This window comes from Lycium barbarum, chromosome 5 (assembly GCF_019175385.1).
Source record: "Lycium barbarum isolate Lr01 chromosome 5, ASM1917538v2, whole genome shotgun sequence".
NCBI classification, from domain to species: domain Eukaryota; kingdom Viridiplantae; phylum Streptophyta; class Magnoliopsida; order Solanales; family Solanaceae; genus Lycium; species Lycium barbarum.
In genome coordinates, this window is record NC_083341.1 from 129,135,951 (window position 1) to 129,153,219 (window position 17,269).

The following is a 17,269-nucleotide window of genomic DNA, read 5'->3' on the forward strand; positions in this document are numbered from 1 at the left end:
ACTACATGGCCAAGCCCGTAAAATTAATTAATTTTCCTTGTGCTAAATTAAATATAAGGTGTCTTATCCTTAGAAGTTTCAAGACAAAGAGAGAAGGAGAAAAACAAAAAGATGAAGAGCAAGAACATAAGGCCATTCGGCCATGTTCAATAATTTTTGCCCCCTTAAAATCTTATTCCAAAAATTATTTTCTTGTGGTATTCCTACTAATTCAAGGGTCCTCTACAACGTGGTGTAGTTATTTCAGAAGATAGGACGATTGTTTCATCGATATAGCAACTTGGTCAAGTGAAGAAGTTAGGAGGAAAAGGTAAAAATTAATTCCTTTTTATTATGATATGAAGGTTTGTTTATGTTGTAGTATGTAGAAATGAGTAGAATTTATGGAAATATGGAAGTTTACATAGTGGGTGTGCATGTCGCCGAAAATGGGGTTAATGGAGGGGGAAGATTAAAATCCTATTTGTTATGTTAATTGTGTTGCAATGGCCTTGTGGAGTAAATGGAAGAATGTTAGCCAAAAATTTGTAAGAAAAGTAGTTGTTAAGTGTTGTAGGAAAATTTGTGGATTTATGGAAAATTTATATAATTATGAAAATGAATTGTTAAGGTGAAAATTATGATTATTCTTGAGGAAATTGGAAGATGAAAATGTGTTATGAATATTTATGTCAAAGATTAGAAGTTTCGGATGAATTATGGTTTTGGTGGAATTTTGGTATATTTTGTAAATATTGTGTAGAATGATATGAAATGCTCCCGAATTGAATTGGAATGATCTTGATTAGTAATGAATGTGAAAACATTGATATTGGTTGGAAATGAGAAGTTAGATTGGAAGTTGTCGCATTATATAGGAAAGAAGACTATTTATGTTAATATGCGTTTTACTTTGATTGTTGGTGTTGTTGGTGTTGTTGTGGTTGTTGTTGTTGACATTTGGGGCCGAGTTAAATCTCGGGGATGTTGCATGTATAGGGGAGATGCTGCCCAAATTTCTGTAGACAAGTATGAGTTAAGATTGAATTCACAAAGGCTTGTAATTGATATTTGGTATTTGTGACCAATTGTAGATTTTGGAGGAAACGGGAATTGAGTTTGGAGAGGCGTAAGGAGCGAATAAGGTATGTAAAGCTTTACCTTTCCTTCTCTTGGCATGTCTTAGATGTGATAGGCTTGGATACGAGCCTCGGGGACGACTCTACTCCTAGGAATCCGAGTTTGAAAATGCCCTTTGTCATTCAATAGAATTGAATCCTACATTTCATGTTTTGTTGAAGAAATTGTGTAAGCTTCTATAATTTGCCAAAATGGTTATAGATTTGCTCTAAGACCTTCATAGATGACTCTATAAGCTTAATGTACATAATTTGAGCCCACCACCTCAATTGACCCGAGGTGGGCCCACTATTCCCGATTCCTCTCCTATTATGTATTGACTTATTTTCGAGCGATTTCAAAGGGAACGTTTTAACTACTCTTCTAACTACTAAATGACAATTGTTGTAAATATTCCGTTGAGTCTTATAAACTATTTTGGAACATAGAAACGACCCTAGAAAGATTATTTTTATGTAACCTATTGTGATATCCGAAATACACGCACTATGATTATCGTGCGATTTCATTATTAAGATTTGTTGTCGAGATATTCCATTGAGTCTTTGTAAATGTATTTTGTTTTACATTGCATTTAGTTTCTCACTACTCCACTCGTGAATGTCTCAATGTTTCCTTCACTGAGCCCGGGCCAGGATATGTTGTCAAGCGTATTCCACTGCATTGTTCGCCGTGCCTCGATGTGAGAGGGCAGGTATACATGTACGGGTTGTGGAGTATGCTGTGCCATGTACACATATTCTGATATGATATGATATGATACGATATGATATGGCCATCTGATATGATATGATATGTTACGGAGCTATTTCCTACTCTGGAGTATGATGTGTTGTGGCGCCAGTGTCGGGGTGGCGACCACGTTCTGTTCACCGAGTCCCCTAACGGGGCCGGATATGGCATATGTTTTGCATGCATTGGTTACGTTTTGTAAATATGCATTCTGATATTCTGGACGTTACACTTATTTTATGTACTTTCTGTTCCGGTTACGACTTTATTTACCATATTCCATGCTTTACATATTCAGTACATTTTCCATACTGACCCCCTTTCTTCGGGGGCTGCGTTTCATGCCGCGCAGGTACAGATGCTCGATTTGCTGATCCGCCCGCTTAGGATCTTATTCTGCTATCTTGGAGTGCTCCTTTGTCCGGAGCTTACATTTTGGTACATACTTTTCTGTTGTACATATGTATATGTTATTCAGGGGTATGACGGGGCCCTGTCCCGTCATATGTTTCTGTTGTTATTCGTAGAGGTCTGTAGACATACATGTGGGTTGTGTATATGTTTTGGGTTGCTATGTCTTATGATAGCCTTATCGGCTTCCACGCGCTATATCTGTTTATCTGCGATAATTAGTAATGCCTTTCGACGTTTATATCTGTATATTTTGTTTATATGCTAGTTTGGGTTATTGGGTACGTACGGGTGTCCAGCACAGACACTAGTCGCGGCCCACGGGGTTGGGTCGTGACAGTTTTCCTCTATTTCAACGCCATTGACGAAGCTAACTCAAAAGTCAGTAAAATTCCAATGGACCGATGCTTGTGAGCGCAGCTTCCAGGAATTGAAATATAAACTGACTTTGGCCCCAGTCCTGACATTTCCAGAAGGACCAGATAGTTATGTTGTTTATTGTGATGCCTCTGGTGTTGGGTTAGGTTGTGTATTGATGCAGCACGGCAAAGTTATTGCCTATGCTTCCAGGCAATTGCGGAAACATGAGAAGAACTATCCGACCCATGATCTTGAATTGGCTGCGGTCATTCATGCGCTAAAAAATGTGGAGACATTACTTGTACGGTGTACATGTTGATATTTATACAGATCACAAGAGTCTCCAATATAATTTCAAGCAGAAGGAGTTAAACCTACGACAGAGGCGGTGGTTAGAACTATTGAAAGATTATGATGTGAGTATTTTATATCATCCTGGAAAAGCGAATGTAGTGGCTCATGCACTTAGCCGTAAATCAATGGGTAGTCTATGTGATGTCCAGCCGGAAAAGAAGGAATTAGTTCGTGAGCTCCACCAGCTAGCTAGCCTAGGAGTCCGTTTAATTGATTCGGGCAACGCGAGAGTTAGTATTCATACCCCAACTATTTCATGCTTAGATATGGAGGTGAGAGAGCGCCAATATAAAGCTCCCCAGTTGATTCACTATAGTGATACATTTCCTGAGAAAGAGAAGTCACCATTTGAGGTTCCAGCAGATGGGATTCTCAGGTACCGAGGCAGGCTATGTGTACCAGATGTGGCAGGTCTACGTCGTCAAATTCTGGAAGAAGCTCATTACTCTCGTTATTATATTCATCCAGGAGCAACAAAGATATACCATGATCTTAAGTTAATGTATTGGTGGGATGGAATGAGGAAAGATATAGCAGAATTTGTGGCTCAATGCCCGAATTGCCAACAAGTGAAAATTGAGCATTAAAATCCAGGAGGATTATTACAAGCTATGGAAATTCCCACCCGGAAATGGGAAGTGATTAACATGGATTTCATTGTAGGCTTGCCTCGTTCTCGGCGCAAATATGACTCCATATGGGTAATTGTTGATAGACTCACGAAGTCGGCTCATTTTCTTCCAGTCAGAACCGTTTATTCAGCAAAATATTATGCAAGGTTATATCTTAAGGAGATAGTGCGACTACATGGTGTCCTAGTATCTATTATCACAGATAGAGGAGCACAATTTAATGCTAAATTCTGGAAGTCTTTTCAAGAAGGTTTGGGAACTCAAGTGAGGCTTAGCACAGCATTTCATCCACAAATTGATGGGCAAGCCAAATGCACTATTCAGACCTTGGAAGACATGTTACGGGCATGTATATTAGACTTCGGGGGGAATTAGGATGAACATTTGCCACTTATTGAATTTGCCTACAACAACAACTATCATTCCAGTATCCAGATGGCTCTGTATGAAGCTCTATATGGAAGGAAATGTAGGTCGCCAATTGGATGGTTTGAAGTTGGGGAGACACAACTAATAGGTCCCGAATTGATTCAACAAGCGGTGGAAAAGATCAAGGTTATCCGAGATCGATTGTTGGTAGCCCAAAGTCGCCAGAAATCTTATGCGGACAACCGTCGACGAGACTTAGAATTTCAAGTTAATGATTGGGTATTCCTGAAGGTATCACCAATGAAGGGCGTGATGAGATTTGGCAAGAAGGGAAAATTGAGTCCTCGATATATTAGGCCTTATAATATTGTACGCAAAATGGGCCAAGTAGTGTATGAACTGGACTTACCTCCAGAACTTGAATCAGTCCATCCAGTCTTCCATGTATCAATGCTTTATAAATGTGTTGGAGATCCATTTAGAATCGTGCCAGTGGATGATGTTCAAGTTATCGAGAAGTTGACTTATGAAGAGGTACCCATTGCCATACTAGATAGGCAAGTGCGGAGACTCAGAACTAAAGATGTAGCCTCAGTTAAGGTTCTGTGGAAGAATAACAATAGAGAAGAGATGACTTGGGAAGCAGAAGAGGATATGAAGTACAAATATCCGCAATTGTTTTCGCCTCCAGAAGTGGTTCAAGACGAGACGCCATTGGCATAAGGTATGAAATGCTTCTTTTAATGTTGTTGGCCGTGTGTGGCCATGCTTTCTTGCTATTGTTGTTGTAGTCCTGTGAGGCGATGATATTTTGGGTTCTGTGACAGGATAGTAGTGTCATATTACATGGGAAACTCTAGCGAAATTTCTGTAGAATTCTCGAGAACTTAACATTCGAGGACGAATGTTCTTAAGGGGGGAGAATGTGACACCTCGAAACTTCGGTTTGTCGTGAGTCGATTAGACTAATGCAAGTTAAGGTGTACTTGAAGTCCTACAAGTAATAAAGGATACTTAATAATTCTAATTAAGATTCCAAAGACATTTGAGGCAAAAGGGGGACAAGCTCGTCGAAGAGTGTTAAGGTAGAAGCATGTTGGGAGGATTTCGCATCATTGAGTCAAGCATTGCTTAGCATCACCTTGAGGAAGAGATGTAGAGCCCCTTGGTTGGTTAATGAAGTTTTATATAAGTGCCAAGAAGGTTTCATAAAGATTGGAGGTCAAACGAATCAAAGAGAGCACGACAATACACAACAAAGTTTGAAGCCAACAACACAAATCTTATACATGTATACACTGAAGCCAACAACAAAAATTGATCAGGCATTTGGCTTTCGCTAACATTGATTCAGGATTTCAATAAAGGTATTGTGTTGACCAATAAGTCCTCGCTCTCGCGGTGCTCTAAGCAACGATGCCTTTGGGCATGGTCTGTAATTACAGAAGTAAAGTCGCAATTATTATTTTTTTTTTAAAAAAAGCCTTGAGATATAAAAGATTATTTTTTCATGAACAATAGCTATTTTTCCAGACTGTGGACGAACCTAGGTCCTAGGTTCGAGAATGGAAGGATTTTGAATAGGAAACTTCGTAGAACTTCAAGGCAATGATGATTATACTATTTTAGTTGAAGATTAATCATTAAAATATGAAATTTACAGTGAAAATTGTAAACTTGATGTACTAAATGGACTATAAGTGAAAATCTAAGCATAGATGTGGACTCGTAGGATTATTGGTAAGTCGGTTTGAATTTTATTTTAAAGTTTGACCATGTTAATACGGGGTTTACTTTAAGACTTGAATTGTCTTTGATCAAGTCTTAAATCATGAAACTAGGTCTAATGAGTTGATTCGTTTGGTGAATTTGATGTGCTAAGATCATTTTCGAGGGTTAGATTGGCTTAGACCAAGATAAGTTAAGACTTTAATCTCCATCGAAAAAAAAAATCCAATGTATCGTAGTATCACATGAGTTATATAGTTGTTACTTTGCGGTGCATGATATGTATATATGTAAATTGACTGTCTCTCACATCATATATATAAATATAATGTTATATGCATATATTACATGCTAGAATAACATTAAGAACTTCATGTATATTAATTACATGATTAAATTACTAGTTCAGCATACACATTGCTTATATGTATGTTGATTTTCATATATGGTGCATATTGAGTATATGAGATTATATTACGGGCATGTGCAGTCATGTTTGGTTTTTCAGTCACGAACATGTGAATTCATGCTCGGGTTATATTTATTTTCATATATGTGGAATCATGCATGTCCTGATCAGCATATGGAATACATTCTCCCCTCATGAGTTATTGTCTCGGTGGGAGCAGGACAATGTGGGTGTTATTTATTGAGAATGTCGTTATTGAGTAAAGTTGTGATCCTATTGTGAATATTGTCATATGTTTCCTTCTTTGGATATTGTTAAATGTTTAACATTGTACATATATATTGTCATATGCTTTGTTTGTGCATTTGTTGTACGCGAGTTATTTTAATACTATGTTTATGTGTATATATTCAAAAGAGTACTTATGTATCAGGACGCTTGCTCCTATCTTTTCCGGACGGTGGATAATACTTATTGAGTACTCCTCGTACTCTCCCCTCTTTCTTGTCTTTTCCTCCATTTACTACAAAATTAAATCCTAGTACTAGTGAACTTATGGTTAATTAATTGATCCAGTGTTGATTTCAATAGTGGACCAATGATCTAGTGCTATGTAGCTTAGAGATTTTCTTATATTGTATACTCAATTTGTTGAAGGTAACATTTACTTAATCTGTATTAAGTACGTTACTATGTATTTTCAGCTTTAACTGTTGTCATTTATTAGAGATATAAGGTTCAAACATTGAAAAATGAGAAATTTCTAGCAGAGAATACTTTTCCCTTAAATAAGCATTACATGTCGAAATGAATTAGTCATCTAGTGAGTTTCGAATCAAGTTATAGAATTCAAGAACATATTTTTATATTTTAAATCTTTTACCAAATCTGTACACTTTGTCGCATAGAATCAAAACTCAATAAGAACATATCTGATTTCTCTGGTCGGCGGCTACCACCCTTTTAGGTTTTAATATGAATTTGCAATGAATGGCCCGATATTTTCAAGATCGATTCGAAAGAAGATAAAATGAACCTAAAATATTATAGTTTTCTCTTCATTATGTTGTAGTTTTAATGCTTAATAAGAAAATAATATGTTTGTTTCTCTATATACATTCAATGTGGTTAGTTTGATGTTTTTTCATCTTCCTTATTCATGGAAGAAGGTTGAATGCGCTATCTTCTCTAAATTATTACACTAAGTACGTTCAATGTGATTAGTTTGATGCTTTGTTCATCTTCATTATTCATAGAAGAAGGTTGAATGGATATCTTCTCTAAATTATAACACTAAGTGCACATCAGTATCAAGTATGTTGATATCAGTTATATGAAATGTCACTATCTAAATTGATCTATTTAAACTCTAATGTTATCATTTAGTAGTTTAGATTCCTTAGGTTATTTTACATATTTCATGAAAAGAGTATATAACTCACTGTATTTTTCTCTTTGCACAAAAGTTTTATTTCTTGCTTCATCTTGTCCCCCCCCCCCCCCCCCCCCCCCCTTTTTTTTTTTTTAAAAAAATTGTATTCATTGAAAAACCATAATAAGAAGGAGAGGTGAAGATGAAAACCTCAACGAAGCTGTAAAGTGGGACCCACAACCTTCATCCTTCTCGCTTATCCTCCTTTCTCCTACCGTTCTCTTTGTCTTTCTCTCACACTTTTGTATTTTCTGTATTTGATTATAAAAATCCATAATACATACACACACACGTAATATCCAGTTGTCTATGTATTAACATGTAAACAACTATTCTATGAAATGAACCCCTTCTTTAATTATTTTCCTTTTTTTCTATTGAAGAAAATCTATTTAAGTAATTGAAAGAAAATAGAGTTTTAGAGAGGGATATTGAGAAGAAGTAGAGAGAAAAAGCTATTAGATTATTCCCCCAAAGCAATAGTCAATGCTTACTTGTTTTTCATAGAGAATTCAAGGGCTGTCCTCACTTGAAATCTTGAAAACCCCATAACTTCTTCTTCTTCTTCTTCCAAATAGAAGAAAATAAACCAAAAAAGTAAACAAGTTACTGCCCTTATAGTAGTACAAAAAGAAAAACAGATAGAACGAAAGAAAAAAAGTAAAAGTATATAGATAGGAAAATCAAGAAAACCACAGTGGTAGAAGTTTTTATAGATATAAAAGAAGATTGTTCTTTTCAGTTCATTCCAGGCAGCTTATCCAATCTGTAAGTCTTTCTTGTTTATCTTTTTTTTTTCTTTATCTCTTCCTTTTTCAATCGCTTGAGCAGTTATCTGTTTGTTGTTGTTTAAATGTGTTTTTCCTTTTAAGCACTGATAAAGAGATTTATTTGAATTGGTAACAATGCAAGATCAAACTTTTAGTCTTTGATTGATTGGTGTTCGGTGAATTTGCGTAAAAGGGTGTTGTTTGATCTAAATTTGGGAGATTTGGGATTCTTGCATGTTTATTTAATTGAAAGTTATGATTTTTAGCTTTTTCTTGTGTTTTTGGTTTGGGTTTTTGTCATTTGATTGTTTTCCAGGATCTACTGTGAGTTTTTCAGTTATGATGTGTATTTAATATTTGAATCTTTTTTAAGGAGTAACTTGATCTGAATCAATGAGCGGTCATAGATGTTTGTGATTTTTTCCCTAACAAATCCCTGCATTTGTGCTATCAAAATTGTCTTTATCCATAAAAAAGACAATGGCGTTACTGAGAATTGCTTTAATTAATAGTCAAAACTTATATTAAATGATATACAGCTATAGAAAATTTCATTCTGTGCTTTGCTGATGGAAAATTTCTTTTTCTGTATTTTCTTTATTTATCCTATTAATTATGAGCTTTGAAGATTTTTTTCTTTAGGGAAGTTTTTTTTTTCTACTAATTTTCTCTAATGGATATCACTCTTTTAGGACCCAGATCATGCAAGGTCGCGGAATTGGTTCTTCTATTAGGGTTGAATCTGAAGATATGTTAGAAGACGAGTCCAGTTTGGTTTCAAGGGATTGTCGGGCAGAAAGTAACATGGCGGTTTGCATGAGTTATTGCCCTGATGGAATTGAAGTGCAGCATGGAAAAAGGCCATTGGAAAATGAACAGGAGAATGAAAACGTGAAATGCAAGTTTCAAAAGCAGTCTCATGGTTTTAACCGAATGGGAATTGTCTTATCCGTGGGGGATTCTTCAGAATCGCAAGCTGAAAATAAATGTCATTCTGGAGCTAATTCTTATTCGAGCTTGCTTATTCATTCCATTGGCCCTGACAATTCCATCAATTGTCTTATCCGTTGTTCTAGGTCAGATTATGGCGTCATCGCATCTTTGAATAGTAGCTTTCGCTCTTTAATTAAGAGCGGAGAACTTTATAGATTGCAGCGCCAAAATGGGTAGTTGAGCATTGGGTTTATTTCTCTTGCCAGCTGCTCGAATGGGAAGCTTTTGACCCTATTCGCCGCCGGTGGATGCATCTGCCTGACTATGAATTCCAATGAATGCTTTAAGTTCGCTGACAAGGAATCTTTGGCGGTTGGTACGGAGTTGCTGGTTTTTGGAAAGGAAATTTTGGCACATGTCATTTATCGGTACAGCTTATTGACAAACACATGGTCATCCGGGATGCAGATGAATGTGCCAAGATGTTTGTTCGCTTCTGCCAGCCTGGCGGAGTTTGCCATTCTAGCTGGCGGTTGTGACTCACAAGGTAACATCTTAAACTCAGCCGAACTTTACAATTCGGAGTCAGGGACGTGGAAGACTTTGCCAAGCATGAACAAGCCACGTAAGATGTGTTCTGGAATTTTCATGGACGGAAAGTTTTATGTGATAGGAGGAATTGGAGGAGCCGAATCAAAGCTGTTGACATGCGGAGAGGAGTATGATCTAGAAAAAGAAATATGGACAGAAATCCCAAACATGTCTCCCGTGCGAGCTAGGAATGATATGTCTTCTACATCCGAAGCGCCACCTTTGGTGGCTGTTGTAAAAAATGAATTGTATGCGGCCGATTATGCTGACATGGAGGTTAGGAAGTACGACAAGAAGAATAAAGCATGGGTTACCATAGGTCGACTGCCTGAAAGAGTAGCTTCCATGAATGGCTGGGGTTTGGCTTTTCGGGCATGTGGTGAGAGGCTGATCGTAATTGGAGGCCTAAGGGCTATGGGTGAAGGTTATATTGAAGTGAATTCTTGGGTACCGAGCGAAGGGCCGCTGCAATGGAACTTACTTGGGAGTAAGCAATCGGGCAGTTTTGTGTATAGCTGTGCTGTCATGGGATGCTGAAGATATGAAATGCACCAGCCCCATGTGTTGTACTGTGGCGGTGTTGGGTACTGATTGATAGTATCTGGTTTCTAGTGCAACACAATTTTTGCTAATGGGTAATTTATTCCAACTTTTTTTTTAAATCCTTTTTTACTGTGGCGGTGTTGGGTGCTTTTTTTTTTTTTTTTTTTTCTTTTGGTTAAAAAAGAGTAAGGATACCATAGCTCTAGTTCAAATCCCCTAGAAAATACTTGTTTTGCAAAACGAGTTGGCCCCCTCTCACCCTACCCTTGCTGTAATAATTTAAGCATGAGTCATGATATCCCTTTCTACTTGCAACTCTTCTACTTTATTAATATAAGAGAAAAGAAATGTTTTAACCCCTGAACTTGGCATGAAAATTCACTTTAGCAACTAAATTTAAGTTGTATTTATTTACCCCCTTTAACAACTTACGTTTCAATTATTTTCCACCCTAAAGAAATAATATCACTCTCACAATGGGAGGTGTATTACACTCGCGCCACGTCATTGCCACATCAATGCCGCATCATTGCCACGTCGTTGCCACATCATTGCCATGTCAAAATTACCAACACTTCATTTTTTGTTTTTGTTTTATTATTTTTTCTCTTTCTCTTTCTTCTTCTTTCTCCTCATCCTCACCCTACTTTTAACAACCACTACGCCGCTGCTACCGCCACCGCTGCTTCCACCGCCGCCGCTGCCGCCACCGCCACCACCGGAAAAAAAATCATTATTATTATCAATCCAAAAAAAAATCACCACCACCATCTTTAACCCACATCCACAACCACCACCATCATCTCCCCCAACAAATTTCATCCAACTCCTCAAATTAGTCCCACTTACACCTAAATTCGTCCAAATTGGTTGTTTTGGTTGTTATTGTGAGCCATTATTAGCATTATTATTAGCAAACCCATTTCTTCCATAACTTTATTTTTGAAAGAAAATAAAAATCAAAATCAAGAACCACCATCTTTAACCCACATCCACAACTAGGGTTGTTCACGGTTTTGGTTAAAACCAAAACCAAACCGAAAATTTAACCAAACCGAATAAAAAAACCGACATTTGATTTGGTTTGGTTTGATTTGGTTTTAAATTTTAAAAACCGATAATATTTGGTTTGGTTATGGTTCTATTAAAAAATAACCGAATAAATGACCGAACCAAACCGATAAATTATATACATAAACTTTATAATTATTTATATGTATAATATTAGTTTTTCATAAATAATTATAAATATTTTATACCTTTTAATCATTAATTTGATTTTTGGTCTACTTATTTCACATGATTGTTTAAGGCCCATATTTTTAAGAATATGTCCAAGCCCATATCTTTAAGTCTTTTAACTCTTTAAGTGTTAAGTGTAAACCTACTAACAGAAGCTCACGTTAGAGTCTAATGTCTTTAATTTAAATTTTTAGCCTTTCTTTGTCAGCCATTTGATTTTAGGTTGTTTTTTTTTTCGAATTTATACCTTTCTTTTTTCTTGTTTGAATGAGTCATAAACTTATAATATTTTTCATATGAAAAGGACAGAGGTTGTAGATTTGGAGGTTCCTATAGAAGATATTTCAGTAACATCAGCATTTGTTGTAACTCAAGCACATGGTAATGCCCTAATACTTCTTCCGTGGGTAATCCTCCTAAAAAGCAGAAAAGAACAACTCCTTGTAATCGAGACCCTAGCCTTGGGGATAATGATAGAAAAACATCTGAAGTTTGGGATTTTTACACAAAGTTTTGTTAATAAAATGAGAGAATTGAGGGCAAAATGCAATTATTGCTCCAAAGTTTGGGATCATTACACAAAGTTTTTTTATTTCATATATTTTCATTTTAATTTTAGGTAGTCTTTATGTTTAATTAATATGTATGTTTGTAAACAACAACTAAAAGCTCCTATGCTCTACTTTATTTCCAGGTATGTGTATTAAGATGACAAAAATGATGCAGCCACTACTAAGTTAGTTTTTAGCTCTATATGTAATAGTTTAGTAACTTTGGGTAACTTGAGTACTACACTATCACTAATAGTGAAAATGTTTCTATGATGTATATTTCACCTTAAACTATAAATAAAAGTTATCATTTGAACAAAAAAAAAAAGATATGTCTTTTTCAACTTTTTAATGTTTTATTGATAAGTCTCATGGCTGCTAGTCATAAACCGAAAAATCGAACCAAACCGACAATAACCAAACTGTGGTTATTATTTTATTTGGTTTGGTTAGGGTTTTAGACATTTAAAAACCGACTAAATTGGTTTAGTTATGGTTTTAATCAATAACCGACCCAAACCGAACCATGAACACCCCTATCCACAACCACCACCATCATCTCCCCCAACAAATTTCATCCAACTCCTTCTCAAATTAGTCTCACTTACACTTAAATTCGTCCAAATTGGTTGTTTTGGTTGTTATTGTTGGCCATTATTAGTATTATTATTAGCAAACCCATTTCTTCCATAACTTTATTTTTGAAAGAAAACAAAAATCAAAATCAAGAAACTAAAAAATGGTGAAAATGAAAAGAAAAGAATGATGAGAATATAGAGAGAAAAAGGAATTTGTGAAGAAGAAGAAGGAAGGTGGTGGGGGCGGGGCTGTGGCCGGGGGGGAGGGCTGTGAAGATTTTGATTATGATGATGGTTAATTTTAGAGAAAGAACTTGGTCAACGTTGGTCAAACAATTATGATGAAGATTTTGGCTGTGAAGATTTTGATTCTAAGCATAACGTTGGTCAAACAATCTGAGCGGGTCCACTTTTTTGTTTTTCACTCTCTTAATTATTATTTTTTTGTTTTTTTTTTGCCACGTCAGCATTTGAGGTGGAAAATAATTGAAACGTAAGTTGTTAAGGGGGGTAAATAAATACAACTTAAGTTTAGTTGCTAAAGTGAGTTTTCGTGCCAAGTTCAGGGGTTAAAACATGTCTTTTCTCTTAATATAATGTGTTTCTTATGGACTTAAAAAAGATTCGATATTTTATTATGAATAGAATTCTATAATTTATAGTTTTGGTGATTGAAATAATTAAAACATCATCGTATACTGTAGTAAAATAAAATTAAAATCTGACTTCCTAGATAGTAAAAGTGTCCTATAACATGAGATAGAAGAAATATCAAGTTTCTTATTTTATATGTTGAAGTTTTGCAATCAACACCGGAAGATACTTCAAAGTTACTTGAAAAGTGCAAGAAAATTACATTCAGCTGTCGATTAAAAAAAAAAATGAAATCTTAATACCTGTTTTAATCTACATTGGATCATAAAATATTCTTATTTTTCTCTCTATAAATTATGACAAGTATCACTATTTTATAAAATGTCTAGCTACACTTACTAGAACACTCATCTTTTGATGTTAAATTAGTCTTTGTTACGAAGGACAAAAAAAAAGAAGACAATATAATCACCTTATATGAACCACATCTAGTTCTTACTTAATATTGGATTAGTACTTAATCCCCTAGAGTATGAACCGAACCTAATGCAATAAATCAAAAACAACTTAGTATGTATTTAAGAAAAAAAATAGAAAAAAGAATAATATAGTCAAACATCTCTATAACATCATCGTTTGTTTCGATATTGCTTGATTGTTGTAGCGAAATGTTGTTATGAAGAACATATAATATAATATAACAGGAAAGATCGGTTCTACATAAAACATGATTGTTATAGTGAAGAGATATTATATAAAGATGTTGTTATAAAGAGGTTCGACTGTACCATATTTTTAATGTGATCTATAAAATATTCTGGACTGCAGAAACGATCTTGCTTGATCTTCCATTTAAATTTTATTGACATCCCATTTTGTGCATTAACTCGTTTTTACCTTTCTTAATTAAGGGAAGTAAAAGTGAGGGTGTCCTTTGTTTTTTCCTTCGTAAAAGTCGTGTTATGAATGACTTTAAGCTACTCGCCAATAATTTATTATAACTTGTTGAAGGTACCCAAAATCATCTTCTGTTTAAACATTGTATCCACAAATAAGAGAGCTTTACACGTATATAGCCCTACTAATTATTTTCAGAGATCATTATTGACTTCGGCGTCTGTTTTGTTGACAAGTGGCTATACAAGTCAATGAAATGAATGCTTTGATTAAAAGTTGTGAATACCTAATTTTTTTTACCGAACTTAAGTTTTTACACTAATTCTAACTTTTAAATATCCCCTTTAGGTCTAGATTAAATAGTTTAGTTTTATTTCATTGTTAGTAAGTTTTACTTCTAAAAATTGAAAACTACAAAAATAGAGTCACATTTTAGGATACGATTCGTCTTTTATTTTTCAAAAGAAAAGAAAATTTACAAGAATATGTTTTTTTTTTCATTTAGATTTAAAAAAATAAGCTAGTGATTTTAGTATATTTCTCTCTTAGTTACATTTTATTTAGGATTAACTATTTAACTTTTCTATTTTTTATTAGTCTAAAGTTAGTAATTAGTTTCATGTTTTTGTCATTATATTTTATTATAACTTTAAAAGAAAAGAAAAAAAAAACAAAAGGGACGAAATAGCCAAAAGAGAACAGCCCAAAGTATGAACCGAACCTAATGCAATAAATGAACAACAGCTTAGTATGTATATTTAACAAAATATAGAAACAAGTAGAAAAATAATATAGTAAACAAGTAAAAAAATAATATAGTCAAACCTCTCTATAAAAAAATCGGTTCTTCAAAATACATGATTGTTAGTAAAGTGATGTTACATGATGTTGTTATAAAGACGTTTGATTGTACCATATTCTTAATGTAAAGTATATAAAATATTCTGGAGTGCAGACACGATCTTGTTTTATCTTCCATTTCTAATGACATTCCATTCGTGCACCAACTCGTTTTACCTTTCTTAATCACGGGATGTAAAAATGAGGGTGTCTTTTTTTTTTTTTCTTCAGAAAAGTCATGTTACAAATTAACTAGCAGAAAATAGCGATTTTTTAGTAGTGTTTGTATCATTAAATTTAGAGTAAGTTTCATATGTTTCTTCAAGTTTTGCTTATAACAGTGTAACAAAAAGACTAAGATCCCGTTTGACCATAGATTTTGAGAGCATATTTTGAAGATTTGTTATCAAATCTTTGTTTGGCCACAAAATTTTGACAGATTTTGAAACAAATTTTTAAATTCCCAAATTCTGGTTCAAACCTGTTTTTGGGCCAAGATCTATGTTTTGGTCTTTTCAAAACTTTTAAAAACTACCCCAAACTTTTTATATTTGATTAAAAAAAACCCATATATTATGCCCAACTAATTCTATCTATCATTTTCTTCCATTAAAGCCGTATCCATTATGTTTTCGCAGTTAAAACAGTCTCTTCTATATTGTGAAGATTGTTTGTACAATGTGGGAAATTATATTAAAGAATAGTTAGTGACTACCGTTGTTTTTTTTTTCTTGCACGGATGGATCTTTGTAATTTGAATTGTAGTAGCTAGTAAGTATGTTATTAGCAATTGTTATTAAAATCTCATGTTCTGCATAATTTGAAATTAACAAGTATGTATGTTTTGTATGGTTTGGTATTCTTGATAATTTTTAGAACTTACAGGTATAAGTAAAGTTTCATATTTTTCAAAACAAAAGGTGAAATATGTTTTGAAAAACTATTGTTACATCCCGTGTTTTCATGCGTTGGAAAGTGTGTGAATTAAATGATATTAGTAACGGACATGAGGTTATCCCCCAAGCTTATAGGTGGTTAAAGTGATGGTACACATGTATCGTAAGGATTTGAAGTTAACTAATAAGTTCCTTAAATTATACTTTGTCTCTATTTTCAATCTATAAATATCATTCATTCTTCTCTATATTATCTCACAATTCCCTACTCTCCTCTTTCCCTAAATTTCCTACTCATCTAAATCTCTCTCTCTCTCTCTCTCTCTCTCTCTCTCTCTCTCTCTCTCTTCCAACTTCCAAGTTCAAATTTCAAAATTTAAATTTAATGAATAATGATAATCCTCCACCTCTTCCTCTAGTCCGAAGATCAATTTCAAGTCCAGTGTGGTTGCATTTTGAGCGACTAGACGAGGAACATGTTAAATGTCAACATTGTGGTCAAATATATCTCCATAAGTCCGAACCGGTTTTTTGGGGGTACCGGTCCGTTACGTAGGCACTTGGACAAAAGATACAAAATTGAACTTTGAAGTTTATCTCTTCTTTAAATTTCTCCTTCGATGCTAGCGTTTTGAACTTTTCATTTGTAATAAGTTAACTGTTCAAGTTTGTATGTTTTGAATTTGCAATGTTATCAATTTAAGTTTGAAGTTTTATTTTAAATTACTTATGTAGTCTTGTATCACATTCTCAATTTTTTTATAATTTTTAGCACTTAAATAGCCGTTGGGAGTCTTCATTCGAACAACATATTCAAGATATACACAAATATACAAGATATACACAAATATACCACTTAAATATTTTTTTAAAAAAAAAATTAATTCGAAGTGGGCCGGGCCGGGCCCACGGTGGGTCGGAACCCGGGTTAAATGGCTTGTCCGGCTCAGCCTCCTAATTTTTTTCCACTAGCCCAGCCCATCACCCTCTTACCGGGTTGGGGGGCCGGGCCGGTTATGGGTCGAGTTAGGTGGACCGGTCCCGGGCCGACCCGACCCAATTAACAGGCTGAGTATATAGTCTTTCTAATTATTTTCATAGATCATTATTGACTTCGGCGTCGGTTTGGTTGACAAGTGGCTATACAATTCAACTAAATGAATGCTTTGATTAAAAGTTGTGAATGCCTAATTTTTTACCAAACTTAAGTTTTTACACCAATTCTAGCTTTTAAATATTTTTAGGTCTAGATTAAATAGTTTAGTTTATTTCATTGTCAGTAAGTTTT

At 34.7% G+C, this 17,269-nt stretch overlaps 1 pseudogene; it reads left to right on the forward strand.

Moving 5' to 3' along the window:
• Window positions 1–7,843: 7,843 nt before the first annotated feature.
• On the forward strand, window positions 7,844–10,951 carry LOC132642718 (F-box/kelch-repeat protein SKIP11-like; annotated as a pseudogene).
• Window positions 10,952–17,269: the final 6,318 nt, after the last annotated feature.